Here is a 10,629-nt window from a genome sequence, read left to right as displayed (position 1 = left end):
TTTTTTGAGATAGAGTCTCACTGTCTCACACTTGGTAGAGTGCTATGGCATTACAGCTCACAACAACCTCTAACTCTTGGGCTTAAGCAATTCTCTGGCCTCAGCCTCTCAAGTAGGTGGGACTATAGGTTCCCTCCATCACACCTGGCTATTTTTTGGTTGCAGTTGTCATTGTTGTTTAGCAGGCCGGGGCCAGGCTCGAACCTGCCAGCCTTAGTGTATGTGACTGGCACCCTACTCACCGAGCCACAAATGCAACTTTCTTAGAGGAAATTCAATAATTTATTATAAATTCACAGAGGGGGTTGTGGCATTCTGGGTAAAATAAATGCATGATGCAAATTGTACTGTGTTGACTCCCAGCAAAGTCTAAACTAGGTATTCAATTTTTTTCCCCCTCTTTGGTAAATTCTTTATGCACATACCATCTACACACATATGTATATCTTTATGTTTCATTCAGATTAAAAGGATTATATTATGTACTATACCAAATGAAACTCTATTTTTACTATCTGGGAGAGCAAATACCTTTCCTTACTTTTACAAAAGTAATTATTTTTATGCAGATAAAATTTAGAATTATCTTATGTGATTTTCTCTAATACCTCCCAAAATTACTGTATTTTTTCAAAATTTCAAATATTAGGGTGGTACAAACATTTTTGTTGCATAGATACACTGTATAATACTGAGGTCAGGACTTTCCTCCAGTGCGCCCATCACCAAGACAGTGTTCATTGCACCCAATAGGGAAGTTTTTAACCTTTCCTCTTCCCCTATCCTTTAGTCTCTTTGTGCTCATGTGTACACATCATTTAGCTCCAAAAAACTAGTGAGAACGTAGAGAATGTATGGTGTTTGTTTTTCCATTCTTGAGAGACTTTGCTTTAGGGTAATGATCTCCATTTTCATCCAAGCTGCTGTGAAAGACATTATTTCATCCTTTATTATGGCTGAGTAGTACTCCATGATATATGGTGTATATTAGGGTGACCAGATTTTAACATTTGTAAAGCAGGACAACATGGCGGGGGGGCGTGGCAGGGCAGGGGACCGAGCAGGGCAGGGCCTGACAACAATGCAAACTTTGATAAGGAGTTCTCCATAATCACTTCTCAACAATTATTTGTTATTATTACAGTTTAACATTATAAAATTAACAAAAATAATATAAAACTCATATTCTGGCGAAATAGCCACATGGCAGCCGAAAGCCGTATATTCCCTTCCTGTTCTCCCGCCTGTTCCTGCATTCTTTCCAAAAATCAGGACTTTTTTAAAATGCCGCGGGACCCGGGACAAATTGTTAAAAAAAAAATGGGACTGTCCTGCCAAAAGCGGGACTGTCTGGTCACCCTAGTGTATATGTGTGTGTGTGTGTGTGTGTGTGTGTGTATATATATATATAAACACAGAGAGAGTGCCAAAAAATGTATACACAGTTAAGAAAGGAAAAAAACTGTATAAAATTATAATAGTCAAGTCATTTTAGACTTCTGCAATCACTAGAGATACAAGATACAATATATAAGATAACAAACATTATCAGTATGTACATATACTGATACACATATATACACACATACACATATGGTATAGTCACGTATATATGTGATATAGGCATTGTGGCAGGCACCTGTTGTCCCAACTGCTTGGGAGGCTGAGGCAAGAGGATTGCTTACAGTTTCTTTATCCACTCATTAATGGGCACTTAGATTGATTCTACATCTTTGCAATTCTGACTTGTGCTGGGATAAACATTTGAGTGCAAGTGTCTTTTTGATTAAATGACTTCTTTCCTTGGGGTAGATACCCAGTAATGGAATTGCTGGATCAAATGATACTTCTACTTTTATCTCTTTAAGAAATTTCCAGACTGTTTTTCATAGGAGTTATATGAGTTTGCAGTCCCACCTATAGTGTATAAGCATTCCTTTTTCTCTGCACCTGTGCCAATATCTATTGTTTTTGACTTATAAGTAATGTGTATTCAGATAGGGGTAAAGAGACATTTCATTATGGTTTTGTTAATAATTTGTATTTCTCTGATGATCAATGTTGTTGACCTTTTTTTGTATGTTTCTTCTGTATTTGCTCTTTTGAAAGTTTCTGTTCATGTTTTTTGCTCACTTTTGATGAGTTTGTCTGTTTTTCTTTTCTTGCTGATTTGTACAATCTGAATCTTGAGATTCAGAATATTGTTTTTTTGTCAGATGTATAGTTTACAAATATTTTCTTCCCCTTTGTAGGCTGCCTGTCTACTTTGTTGATTATTTCCTTTGGTGGGCAGAAGGTTTTAAATTTAAGTCCCATTTACTTATTTTTGCTGTTGCTGTATTTGCCCTAGGGATCTCAGTGATAAATTCTTTGCATCAGCCTATGTCTAGAAGAGTTTTTCTTATGTTCTCTCCTAGAATTTTTATAGTGTCATGTCTTACACTTAAATCTTTATTCAATCTTGAATTAATTTGTTTATATAGTGAAAGATGGGGGTCTGGTTTCATTCTTCTCCTGTGGCTATTCAATTTCTCAGGACCATTGTTGAATAGGGCCCCCTGTGCCCAGTGTACATTTTTGTCTGCTCTGCCAAAGATCAGCTGGGCCTCTGATAGAGACAGATGGGGAAGAGTGCTAGTGATTCACTAAGAGTTGAAAGATGAAGTGCATTCTACAGACATTAGATGCAGCTTGTGAGAGTAGAAGTGTCCCAATTTTATAATGCCCTATTTGTACCCTCACATGCTGCATACTAAGTTCAGAGCCTGTGTTCCATCTTTTCACTCTTAGTGAATTGCCAGTACTTGTTATTTGCCTATTAGCAGATGACCATGCTCCCTCAGTGCCACAAAATATGCATTCCTCCTGCTTGTAATACTCTACTTCAATCATGTCTTCATCTTGCAAACTCCCAAATGTACTGACCCTACTTTAAATCTCTTTTAAAATTCAATTTGTATGTCCTTTACTAGAGGGTCTTTCCCTGGTTTGTTGACCATTTCTTTTATGCACACTTGTCTTAAATCTCCATTTTCACTCTGCCATTATTATCACTGTGATAGCAGTTACTTGATCATGCAATGTGTGTATTTGTTCATGCTTGTCCCTGTACTGTGAGCCCATTAAAGGCAAAGAATTATATCTTTCAGACCTAGATTCCCAGCTCCTAGAGTACTTGCTGCCCTCCATACACGTAATAATGAAATTATTTGAGTAAATGAGCAAATGAATGAATGGATGGATATTTAGGTGTTTATTTAAATCTTTGTAGGAAACTGGGCAGCCCCAAACAATTCATCTGCAATATGACATGAAAGGAAGAGATATTTGGGATAAATGAGTTATCTTAAATAACTAAGATGTCATTAGTTTAAAAATTGCCTGTTTATGTTACTTGCACTGATATAGGTGAGATCTTTCCTGCCTTGCTCATTGTTATACTAATACACAGGTGTCAGTAAAGTTCACGTGCACTTTACTGTGATACTATTTTAATAAATTGCACATGAACTTTATGTCTACCCTGTATAACATCGTACTCAGTTCTCAAAATATATTTGATTAATGTACTTTGACTGAATAGGAATAATGACTCACAGCAATCATAGCAAAATATGTTTATATATCTACATTTCTAGGAAATTTCTTTTACTTTAGCATGTTCTCCACAATTTTGAAAAAGTCTAAGGAAGCTTTCATGGATCATTGTTAGAACCATAGTACTCAGTAGTCAATGGTGCCTTGTGTTGTTTTTGTAACATTTATTCTTTTACTTTTTCTGCCTTTTATTCTATGCAGACTGTCCCTTTTTCTTAGTGCCAGGGAACTGTATTTGATTGCCCCCTAAAATCATATAACAAATTTAGTGTTTAACTCTGGGTGTCACTGGTTTCTATAAACATTTGAAAGAAAGATGATATCAATAACAATTAGCACCACTGAGGAGGTCTCTTTCTTTAGGAATTTATATTGAGAAATTTTGTTGTGTAACTATTTACAAAATTGTATTCTTTCATTTAAACGTTCTTCTGATAAAAACAAAATAGTTACAAAAGATCTGCATTTATCAACCAAAAAGCCACAAAGTCCATGAACTCATCATAAAAACTGATGCATGCATTCTTAGCTAAAAATGCTGCCTTTTTTTTTTTTTTCCAAAAATGTTCACTAAAAGACCTCTAAGTGGACATTTGGTACCCCCAGAGATGTGTTGATGAAAATTTCTCTAAAAGGAGAAGAGAGATGTTTAAGACAAAAGCTAATATTCTTATAAGGAGAAAACATAAACTGGCTTGTGATATGTACAATTACATTTTCTCCTCTTAAATATGTAACTAATGTCTTCCCACATTCTGCCGGACTTTTCAAGGATACCTGAGACTGAGCCCAAAAGGTAGATTTTTCACCTTAGGACTAAATAAATGTGACGACATTGCAGTCAATGGCTGGGCCAGTTCCCATGGTCAAGTGATAGAGTTTCCAGCAATGACCACACAAAGGTCCCAGGAAAAATAAGGTGAGGAGCCAGTTAGTTATCTTCTCCTGTATCATCTTCCAGTGTCCAAGCTGCCTTCCAGTTCATAAGAAGATGCTAACAATCCTTTGTTGTACTGTTTCCTACTTCACTTATTGAACTCCTACTATTATTACCCTGCATATTTTTATATGCATGGCATTCCTACATGCAGGAGATCGGCATTTCACTACTATGTATGTATTGTCACTTCTGAGACCAGGTGTTCATTTCTCTCCATCCTCTCTTTCATACTTGATGTATGCACACTCATTCTTTCAACACATTTTTAATTAGTAACACCCTTTAACCCTAAAAGTCTGGTGCTTTCTTCACAATCAGACTGCAATGAAGAATAGGACAATTTTAAACTTTTAAAGCTTAAATCCCTGTGTGTTCACATTCGAGATACCCTTCTTTCTCTTTACTGAGGGACTTGATACCACACTCCCCTCCAGCCATCGCAGAGACTCAGGCTATCTTTTGGTCTAGAATAGGAAACCCCTATTACACGTCCTACACTGAAAATACTGCATGGTTTAGGTTCAATGCCAACAAGAACAGCTCCCATGAGATAGAATTAATTTCTTGTCATCATAGTTTAAAAATTTGTCACCAAGTTCCATGCACCAGGCATCCATTTTTCTGGGATGCTCATAGTAAGCTGAAAGAAGTATCAGGGCAAGTAGAAGATTGCTATATATTTTGCTTTTTGGTTTATATATATAATATATGGTACTTTGTTAATAATTCTAATGTATCATCCCTTCTTGATATTAATCCCATGGTCTGAAGAGACAATGATTTATAAATTACAGTTGAGCATGCTGGTCATCTAGGGTTCAGTTTATCTTGTTTGTAGTAATTTATAAAATTATATATAGGTTTAGGTCTAAATTTAGGATTCTACGTGCCAAATTCTAGACCAAATTGAAGTTCTTTAAACCAGTAGCACTTCTGAAACTACATATACTTAAGAAATGTCAACCAATCTTGGGATGCTAAATCTGGTTTCTTGAGCTATTTGTCCAGTGTCCCCTCAAAGCCCTACTTAACATTAAATGGCTGGAAAGATCAGCAGTTTGTTCAGTTTGGATGCCAGCTAGTCTGCCAGCATTGAGAAAGTGCTCAGTAGACACATCTATGTCAAGATACAGATGAAAAGAATGAATGGCAGTGAGATATCCAGATAGCACCTGTTTATCAACCTGTGTGGAGGGGTGACAGACAAGACAGAGGAACAGAAGACAACCTTTGATTAATGGTAACAATTGTGGCAGTAAGGCCAGCCTGTTAACCATATGTGTAGACACTGCAATTTTTTTTATATGAAAGCTTTAGGTTGTTCTCAGACATGATTGCAAACAATGCGTTTTCATCTATACTAATCCCCCCCAAAAGGTATGTTAAAATACATGTTTATAAATGGAAATAAACTTAGTCTGATAGTTTCACCAGATTTTGCTGAGAAGGGTTTGGCTTTTAACACCAGAACCACACAGCCCTGTGCCTTATAACATTTGCTCTGCTATATTTAAGCTATTGGTCTCCTCCCCTTTGTTCTGATTCTGTGTTCATTGGCAACCATCTGACTTCTAATTCTGCTTTCTAGGTCCTTTGATGTAGAAAGCGGGTGACTTAAATAGTCAGCATCAGAATATTCCTCATTATCTACCATGAGATACTTGCAGAGGACCATCATCTCTGTAAACACTAACAGTATTGATAAATATGATGCTTCTGGATCCACAAAGCTGAGACAGGCCCCAGCTGTAAACTGAGATGATCCCTTTGAAGTAGCATCACCCAGGGAAATGGTCTGTTTGACTGACTGACCTTGCTCCAAAAGAATTTTGCATCATCCCTCCATAACCACATCCCTGGGCCACTATAATTATCAAACAGATTTAGCATTTAATTATTTTCCTATTTAATAATGAGGCAGCTGCTATACTTTTCCTACACTTTTAATAGATCGCAGTACTTTGCTGGTAATCTCATTTGTTTCAATGGTTTCTATTAAAAAGCTCAGAATGAGGACACATTTGGTTACATCATTTTACCCCCAATGATGCTTCTCTTTCTTTCTTAAATCTCTTTTTTACTTCTTTCCTACCCACAGAAATAACTATTTCTGTCTTTCTTCTTTCTATTGCTTTTCTTTTCTTGACATTGCCTTGAAATTGTACCCTTTCCTCTTTGGGACTCACTGCTTACGTTTTCGTCTCAGTTTCTGATTATTTCTATGCTGCCTCCGCCTCGCTTGCTATATTTGATCTGCTGACCATGTATGTAGACTTAACAATGGACGCAATCCATGAAGAGCAGAATCTAAAGCAGGAAAAAAAACCACCTTAAAACCAGCTTATCTGTATATCATATAAAGTATCAATAATTTTCTGACATTGGCTAAATGCTCAATTTACCCTTCATATATAGCTCAAGAATTGAAATATGATGCTTTTAGAGGTGCAACACGATGTGTTTATCTAACGTAAATACATAACTTGCTGTGTATGCATACTTTCAAAGAGTGGTAAACCAAAACCCTCAAGTTGGATACAATGATTACATGAAAAGGAGAGTAGAATCAAAGCAAAAGAAAACGATTCTGGGTCATACTTTAGCAGGGCCCAGAAAGGAGCAACCAAGAATACTAAAGAAACGCTTGAGAAGCTGGTCTTGATTTCAGATCTCAGAATTAGGCATGGTTTGCTCATTGCAACTTATTTTTACCCTGTAGTATATTTGTTAAGTAATCCTTTCATGGATTTTCTCCCTCTCTTAAGCTTTGTCTCACTCAGAATGAACATGGGATTTTGCTGAATTGTCTTCAACCATTTTTCCTATTGGGTTTGGCAACACAAATGTTATGCTTTGCCAAGTGCTTTTCTCCATCATATTAAACCCGTGTGTATTTCAAGGGAAATTTTATCCACATGTCTCTGATTTATTTACCCCTAACTCATCAAAATGCCATCTTGAAAACGCTACTATTTGATGTTTAAGAACCCCCGTGAGCCTTTTTCCTGAGCCTTTCATCTTGCAACCACTGTGTTTCATTTGGTCGTCATCAAGAAATCCAGGCTCTGTTTGGGAAACAAGATGACGAAGGTAACTTTTTCTATCTCAAGACCTTTCTTCAGTCTTCTGGAGGCTTTTCCTGTATCTCATCTCTTCTTCCTCCCCCTGAGTTTCTCTCTTCTTTTTCCCTGAATTCTATTTCTCTGGGCTTTTGATTTAAATATGTTACTCATTCATTGCCTGTCATTGAACATCAGTAAGAATGGCCTTCCCGGTTCCTGTCTGGACAACTTATTAGCGTAATTCAATTGCTGTGTTATAACCTAATTTCAGTCTAGGGAAGAAAGAATTGCTCAATGTCAATGGCCTTTGCTGTTGTGTGTGTTCTTTCTCTACTCCATCTAGAGTTAAATGAATTTCAACTGTGGGCCTGGATGGGTGCAGTCCTGTAACTTGTTATTTCAGCAGCTTCTGAACTTTTTACCATCACCGCATAGCTCTTCAGGATTTAAGCCCTGCCTCTGTCTCCCCAGGACTCTGAACTTGTTTGCCTTGCTCATGACATTCTAGCTGATAAAGGGTCCTTGAAGTTTTTCAAATGTAATAACTTTGACCCTTCCACTTATTCTTTCTGCCTGCAACATTCTTCTTTCTTCCATTCTTTTGCTCTATCTATCCTGCAAATCTCAATCTATCCCTTTCAGAGAGTGCTTTCATGACTACTTTATCCCACCTGGGGGAGTCTCCTCTCATAGAAACTTGTTTTCTAACATCATAGCACATTTTATAATACGCATTGATAGAATCATGCCTTTCTTTACTTGTTTAATACTTTCGTACATTCCTAGGCTGAAAGCTCCTTGAGTAAAGGACATACCCAGTGAGCACATCACTGCAAGCCTAGCATGGTGCCTTGCACAGGGAAGGCCTCAACAAACACCTGAATTCATAAACCTGCCCCTGCTTCAGAAAAGGAACTGCAAGCCAAACTATGAAAATTCAGAGGTCGTTTCTATTAGCCTTATTAAATTATATCACTTGTTATTGACAGCTGAAGATTTGGAAGAATATTTCAGAAAACCTAATTTTGTCTTACCAAAGTAGAATTTTGAAAGACTAAAGAATATTTGGATTTTTTTTCTTTGCAATTTAAGGAAAGCCCAGCTTGATGAATAGAATTATTCCCCCAAAGTGGCTGTCCTTTGTTTCAAAATAAGAAAACATTATATTGTCACAATGTCTTTCATGCTCAAAGCCCTCACAAGTATTAATTAATCCACAAAATGATATCTGGCTCCATAAGGTAGAATCTGTGACTTAAGGTTTATCTGCAAAAGCCTGCTTTGCCCCCAAGCCATGGCAACTTCCTGAGCTCTGTCCTCAAAATCCTCCTAGCTCAGGAGGTAGCAGATGATTCTCTAAAACCTGCCACAGGCTTTTGACTCCTGCAGGGTTATCCATAGACATGTCTTATATTCTGTTGATAAAAATAAAGAAGATAAAGATTTAACTTGTTATAAACAGGGTTATTTTTCTTTCAAGGAAAAAGGAAAAAGTGCCCTGAAAATAATTAGGGCTCACGAACAGTTATAATATGGAATAAAGAAGGTCAGGAAACAAATGTGTTTTAGTGCATTTTATGTTTCATGTTTAAAATTATTGCTGCCTTATAGCATTTGTTTAGCAACCACACTGAATCGCAAAAACGAATTCAGTATCTTCCATTGAAAACCTATGGATTTGTATACATGAGGTGTGCATAACATCACCTGTCAGCGACTGAGTAATTTCCACTATGAGTTTTTGGACTCAAATTAGGAATGTATTTTGGCGAATATTCAATATTCTTCTGTTTAACCATGTTGATCACAATTTATTTTATTAAAGGGAACACTGAGAGATGAAGCCTGCCTCCCAAAGGGTGTATCTACAGCCGCATTCACATGACAGTTTCATGTTGTAAAGTGAATCATTTTCCTCTAAAGAGGATGGAGCTGCTAGGATACTTGGACAAGTTTTGCCTAAAGCCAAGGTCTGTCATGATTCCTGGAGAATGTTCAGGAGAGGCCTCTGAACATGGGTGATAAAGGAAATGAGATTTGTATGGCACAACATTTTAGAATAAATATGCTTAATGATCCACTTGGTAAACATTATGAATAATACTGACTTAAAGGATTTCATTAATTTTGTAAAGTGTTTCAATGTATATTGTTCCGTATATGCTCATCCTGGAGGCACTGCCGAGGCAAAGTACTACAAAAATGTGTGGATGATTCTGGAAACAACAATAAAACATGGTGAAGTAAGAACAGCTGGAGAGAAGGACTGAGGAACATTCCTGAGTTGTGAGTCCAGGTAAAACAATGTAAATAAGGTCACGTTAGTCAGATGTAAAGAAAACTTTGTAGGTCCTGGAAAATAATTCAAGTTCTGGTGTGAATGATAATGGGTAGTCTACCATTAATCAGATGTGTTGCTTAGGGGAATGGGCAATTATTTTGGCATTGTTCACCATAATGTATAATTCATAAATAAAAGTTTGGGGCAAAGGTAGTGTTTTTGTCTTTAAAGTAACATTAAATAAGAAATTTGATACAAGTAGAGATTGATAGATAAAAGTTAAATATTACCTGTGTTCAAAATACTTAGCAAGGTAAGTACTGAGAGAGAGGAACCAGGGAACCAAGTCAGGATTAGGGAGTAAACTGATCCATAGTTCGAAAAGTTTATAGAACTAATGCCTCTGTATGTGTCAGAGAAAGAAGGAAAGAGAGAGCGAGGAAGAGAGGACAGAGAAAGATGCACACAAGCAGACAGAGCAATTTAGAGAAATGGCACCCTAAAGACCTTGCAAAATTATTGTTTTTGCTGTTCCTCAGCAGAGCTTCCCATCACCTTTCCAAGATTATCTGGGCGAGAATAGAGTATTGAGCCCATGGATCTATTAGCTATCAATATACTATCTATAATTTGGGATATTCAAAATGGTTTTCATTTCTTTAGAATTAAGGCTGTAGGCCAGTGCCTGTGGCTCAGTGGGTAGGGCACTGGGCCCATATACCGAGGGTGGCAGGTTTGAACCTGGCCCC

At 37.1% G+C, this 10,629-nt stretch overlaps 1 protein-coding gene across 1 annotated transcript in view; it reads right to left on the bottom strand.

The window, feature by feature from the left end:
- Positions 1–10,629, bottom strand: part of LOC111726405 (rho GTPase-activating protein 15-like) — a 121,135-nt gene that overhangs the window by 32,391 nt on the left and 78,115 nt on the right. The window lies entirely within an intron of this gene.

This window comes from Otolemur garnettii, unplaced genomic scaffold (assembly GCF_000181295.1).
Source record: "Otolemur garnettii isolate 467f Iridium unplaced genomic scaffold, OtoGar3 scaffold00064, whole genome shotgun sequence".
Taxonomy (NCBI): Eukaryota; Metazoa; Chordata; class Mammalia; order Primates; family Galagidae; genus Otolemur; species Otolemur garnettii.
Note: the sequence above shows the minus strand (reverse complement) of the source record. Positions and strands in the feature narration are given on the sequence as shown.